The sequence below is a fragment of the Populus alba genome, chromosome 1 (assembly GCF_005239225.2).
Source record: "Populus alba chromosome 1, ASM523922v2, whole genome shotgun sequence".
NCBI lineage: Eukaryota > Viridiplantae > Streptophyta > Magnoliopsida > Malpighiales > Salicaceae > Populus > Populus alba.
In genome coordinates, this window is record NC_133284.1 from 4585698 (window position 1) to 4591713 (window position 6016).

The following is a 6016-nucleotide window of genomic DNA, read 5'->3' on the forward strand; positions in this document are numbered from 1 at the left end:
GGTTGGGAGAGAAAACTGTGAGTTTGTGTTCAACTAAAGAGGGAAGGTCGTGAGTGTGGGGGCTGAGGGAGGAGAAAAAGATAGGGAAAAAGCTTGGGAGGGGCATCAATTTTGTTTTTTTTTTTTTTTTCCTTTCGCCCCCTGGGGATTGTCACGACCCGAATCCCGAATCCGTGACCGGCAACGTAGGAGCGGTGTCGAAAGGACACCTCACCTACGCTAAGCCTCAGAACGAACATATCAAAAGAATAATTTGTTCAAAAATACACAGCGGCTCATAATATTCAGAAATATTATATTATTCAAATACTGATGAAACCGAAAGATAGTTATTAAAATAAAAATAATAATTCATAATACTCATTACATTGTCAAAATCCAAATTTAATTAAACCAATGTAACAGTGGAGCGCAAGGTTGTTAAAATCACGATTTTAACACGGCACGGAAAGCCGCATACAAACTCGAATCGTAAAAACGGATCGTAAAATCGTAAAATCATAAGGAATTTTAAAATACATTAAAAAAAATTCATATTTCAAATAAAAATTCATAAATAGTTCTAACACCTTAAAACATTCGCTCTATTATTTTAAAATAGAACAAGTCATCCAACTACAATGATTCTCAATTCCCTGAAAAAACCACAACATATCAATACACCTCCAACTAATAAGGCCGGTACCTTTTTCCTCGATTGCCATCATCGCTACTATTACCAGCTTGCCCAGGCCCACTTGGACCATTGTTCCGATCAACTCTTCGAGGCAGAGGCTGTGCCATCTGTACTCCGGGCTGCTGACTGCAGAATACCACAACAGCAAACCAATGGTTGGAAATCCATCTAAAATCTATCTTGCTTGCAAAACAAAGTAACAGCAAGGAAAAAGTAACTCACAGGACATAGCCAATTCGACCATCCGGTAAAACCATTGGCACCATATGCATCCCTGCTGGCATGGGACCTCTACCATATATTAATGGCTGTTTGCAATGCAAATGCAAGTACATAAGATTAAGTTTGATTCTACAGAAACTGAATCAAAAGTCAGAATGACCAAGATACCTGTTGAAAACTGGAAGCAACACCAAATCCAGTTCAATTAACAGGCAAACGCATTGCACAGACTTCTTTAACAGGCTTTGATATCGAAACACTGTTATCAAAACAAATTCACAGACAAATTTAACAAAATTGAAATTCAATTAGCAAACCCATTTACAAACCCATTCATTAACAATTAGCAAACGCTGCATCACAGACCCATTCATAAAACCCATTCATAAACAATTAGCAAACGCTGCAAACCCATTCACAGACCCATCAATTCAAAAAAATTCAAACAGTTTTGTAAAGACTGGGATTCACTAACATTAACATCAGACTAAGAAACGGACAGGACAAAAAAAACCCACTTGAAGACTAGAGAAACAAGATAATGAATTTTTGCAGGAGGGAGGCGAAACAAGATAAACAGTGTAACTTACCTCGTGAAGACTGGAGAGGAAGCCGCGACCGTGAGCACTGAGGAAAGAGAAGGAGTGAAGACTGGAGTCACCGGACCGTGAGCACTGTCGCTGGCCGCTTTTGTGGAGGATGGAGAATAGATCGTTGTCGCCGCCCGATTAGGGATTTGTTCTGTATTTGTGCGATTTGTTAATTGTGACAATTTGTGAGTGTTCTCGAATCTCGCCTGAAGACTGAAGTGAACTGAAGAGTGAAGACAGTCACGTGAAGGGAAAAGAAAAATCCAATAGGTGTCTGACAGCTGGACATGAGGGGGGAATTAAACTTTCAGCGCCTTATTTTGTTGAAATCGCAAAATCGGTCCTGAAATCGCGATTTTGCGCGATTTCATCCGATTTTTGCGATTTCACCCGATTTCAACCCGATTTTACCCATTTTCGATTTTTTCAAGCGATTCAACCCGTAATGCATGTTTTGACTCGTAAAATCGTACCATTTTACGAGTCAAAACGCGATTTTAACAACCTTGGTGGAGCGTCTAAGACATCAAATCAAAACTGAAAGGAAAGCCCCGCGAACAAGCAAGGCATACTGACCAGAACTGAAGAAGCGGAAACACTCAACAAAGTCCCAAAAACTAAGAACCTGAAATAATATTAAAAATGAGAGGTGAGTTCAACCAACTCAGTGAGGGAGTAACATTTAATATACATTTCAGATATTAATAATTTGTAAGATGATTTATCTTAATATACATATACATATACATATACATATACTTACTAAACATATTATCATAACGTAACATATTATCATAACGTAGTGGATTACATGTCAGAGAGAAGATGACACCCGAAGGTGACCAGATGACACCCGTCGGTGACAAGATGACACCCGTCGGTGACCACTGTAGGATGATCAATCACCACAGGCTGATGCCTCTCTCACCAGCTAGGTAACAGAATACTATGTGCACACAAGCTAACTATTCTCCGTTAGCATGGAGTTACTGACAAGTCCCATATCAAGGCATAATAGATATTCACATAATCATCAAAGAAACGTATATCATATCAAATAGAATTTACTTTATCAGATTGCGAGTGCAAATTCAATAATAAATGAGTACTCGGAAAATAAAGCAACATGTATAAATATTCAAGAAATTTACTAGTTGTACTCATTGTATAATCAACATACATATTTATTTATATTATATGCATATTAAAGATTATTCCACTCACCCGGAAAATACTGAACTAAAGGAATGTCAGACAAAAGACCGAAAATCGATTAAGGATCGTTAGGAGAACCTACAATAAATATATGAATATACTAAAAAAAATAAACAAAAGATCCCAATGCATAAAAGGAAACCTGGGCTTAATCTCCCAAGTTTAGGGACTAAAACGACAATTTTCCAAAACAGGGACCAAAACATAATTTTACCAAAATTGGAGGACCAAACTGTAAATACATAACCATACTGTAATTTATCCATAATTCGTCCTTATCTTTGTCCAGAATCTTGAATTATGCCCCAAGGTCCAAAATGTGATTTTATCAAAATATTAGGGGTCAAATCGTAATTTGTCAAATTGGAGGACCAAACTGAAAATATTAGTTATACTGGAATTTTGCCTTTAAATCATCCTCAGTTCTGTTCAGAACCTCAATTTATGCCCCAGGGACCAATCTGTAATATTTCCAAAGTTCGGGGACTAAACTGCAATTTTCACAAATTGAGGGACCAAATTGAATTTTCATCATCTTCAACCTCAAACCTAGAATTTCAACAGATCACCTACTGTTATCCCCTGAATTCTAACACAAATTTCACCATTCAAACAAAATCATAACTTAAAATCATTATCCTTCAATTCAATCTCTCAAAATCAACTAATTAATCAAATACCCACAATAATCAACTCCTAACCTTCAAATTAATTCATCAATTAACTCAAAATACAAACTTCAAAACTCTAAAATTAATCAAAACCGAAATTTAACATATTATACACTTCAAACCATAAATCTTACCTTTTTACTTATTTCCTCTACTTCTCTTCTCCTTCCTTTCCTTCTCTCCTTTCTTTTCTTCTTCTTCCTCTTTCCCTTTCTCTCCCGTAGCTCTCTTTCTCTCAAAATCAGATCATTCTTTTTTTTTTCTTCTTCTTATTTATATTTATCAACTATTGTTCAATTACCACACTAACCCTCAATCATTTATACCCTCTCTTTAAGCCACCAAGGGCTTTATTGTATTTTCCAATCTTTTTAATACAAAACATCACAGGGATGGATGGTTGGCTTGATAAATATGGGTTTTTTTAGGGTTTTCTGTGTGCCATTCCTTTAAATTCTTGCCCCTAGTGTATATGGTTGGAGGTTCACTTATATAGAAAATCTCTATACGTATTATTTAAGGAAATATGCTATAATTATTGTAGAGATTGTCTTTTATAACCAATACCAACAAATCCTATATATATATATATATTTTATATTGCAGTGATTATTTTTCTATAACCAGCACGAATCAAATCATATATCTATGATATTGTATATTGCATTAATTTATATATGATTCAGTAATTATCTCCTTGACATATTGCTTCCTTAATATTAGCTCTGATGCTCTATGTTATCGCCGCATGTAAACCCTTATTTATTTTTTAAAAAATTTTATTAAAACATGAGTCAAAATTGGGTAGCAACAAGTCTTTTCATTTTTAGGAAGCTTAGAGTCTCACTTGAGGTTATGAACAAGTATATTGAGGTCTCAATGGTTATTTTTAGGTGTTTTTGAGTGAATAAAGGAGTTGAAAAAAGGGTTCCTTGCCATCAAGATTGGTCACCTAACTATCTTGATCTATTTTTTTTTTAATTTAAATTTTATGACAAGGTTGGTCACCTAACACAATTTGATCCTTTTTTTAATTTAAATTCAATGAAAAGATTGGTCACCTATAATTTTCACCCATTTTTTAATTCTCATTTCGAGGCTTGTCACCTAACAATTTTTTCCTATTTTTAAAATTTAAATTTCATGATAAGTTTAGTCAACTAGCGACTTTGACTCATTTTTAATTCTCATTTCGAGGTTAGTCACCTAATATTCTTGACCTATTTAAAAAAATTTCTATTAATAACAATTTGGCCCTATTTAGATTTTGTATTAATGTTGGTCACCTAATTATTGGGATCCATTTCAATTTTCTGTGTTATCTTTCTTTTCTTTACAAACTCACTATACAAAGTAAAAAAAAAAAAAAAATTACAATGACTTTGTGTTGTATGTATTGTAAATGAGAAACAATTGTTATAACCTATTTTTTTACCACTAATTTTTTTTATATGTTTCCAAAAATTATATTTTCAGTCAAATTCAATTTTTTGGCACATAAAAAAGAAAGAAAAAAGAGTTTAGGGAGTGAAATAAGAAGAAGAGAGAACAAGGGACCAAGAAGAGTAGAGACTTTAAAAATAATAATGGGTGATTATGCAAAAATAAATAAATAAATAAATTCTAGGATCAAGCAAAATTAGAAAACTATTGATAGATATCCTACTCATTAAGAAAAGGAAACTTAATTAATTAGAATCCATGGTCAAGAAGGAAATAATATAATTACCTAATATTATTTTTACAGTTTCGTTTTTCATGTTTTGCAAACGATCCTGGGAAATATAAATAAAGAAGAAAACACAAAGAGAAAGGGGACACACACAAAAAATGATGGAGGAGATTCTTGCAAAGAAAAACCTAGCTGACAAAAGAAAAAATTATTAATAAAAAAACAATCCTAAAAATTGTTGCAGAAAAGAGGAGAAGACAAACCAAACTTTGCAGCCACTAATCTCCCACCATGAGCAGTAGTGACATACATCACCGGTTAGAAGGCGAGAAGGAGAGGAGGGGCAACCTGTGGACTAGTTCACGCTCCCCGACACGCTTATGAGTGAGAAAAACATTCCATAACACCTATAGTTCCACCACATGTTTTGTACATGCGCCAACATTGTTTTATTTTCTAGCACTGTTTCGCCTCGTTTCGACCTTCCGAGTCAAGTTCCAACCGACTCCAATGATTTTTAAAGGTTAATTTTAAACTCTAATGTGTGATTTACTTATTTTTAGAATTATTTGCATCATATTTGGTGGTTTTTAAATTTTTAAATGTATTTTTGAATATTGTCTTTATTTGTTTTTTTTTAAGTAATTTGTGAGGTGTGAATTTTTTTTTTTAGATTACATTTGTTTACATTAATTGAGTTGTATTGAAGTATTTGTAATATATGAGCGATTTTTTTTTTTGACATGTGGATATATTTGTGGAGTTGTGTTGAGACTTATATTTAATAACAAGTATCAATTGTTTTTTATTTGAGAACTCAACCTAAAATTAGGCTACTCGTTATTGATTTCTATATTTAAATGTTGACTATCAGGTAATAAAATTGGTGGGTATAAATTCATGTTTCTAGGTGATTGCTATTTTTATTTTCATTGTGGCATATTGTCTGTGATATAATTGAGAGTTTAAA

At 33.5% G+C, this 6016-nt stretch overlaps 1 long non-coding RNA gene across 1 annotated transcript; it reads right to left on the reverse strand.

Annotated features, from left to right (window-relative positions):
- Positions 1-516: 516 nt before the first annotated feature.
- On the reverse strand, positions 517-1709 carry LOC118033996 (uncharacterized). The gene is made up of 4 exons (XR_004684953.2): positions 1489-1709; positions 1067-1157; positions 899-984; positions 517-802 (listed from the first exon to the last, which is right to left on the reverse strand). It is a non-coding gene; the product is annotated as an uncharacterized lncRNA (long non-coding RNA).
- Positions 1710-6016: the final 4307 nt, after the last annotated feature.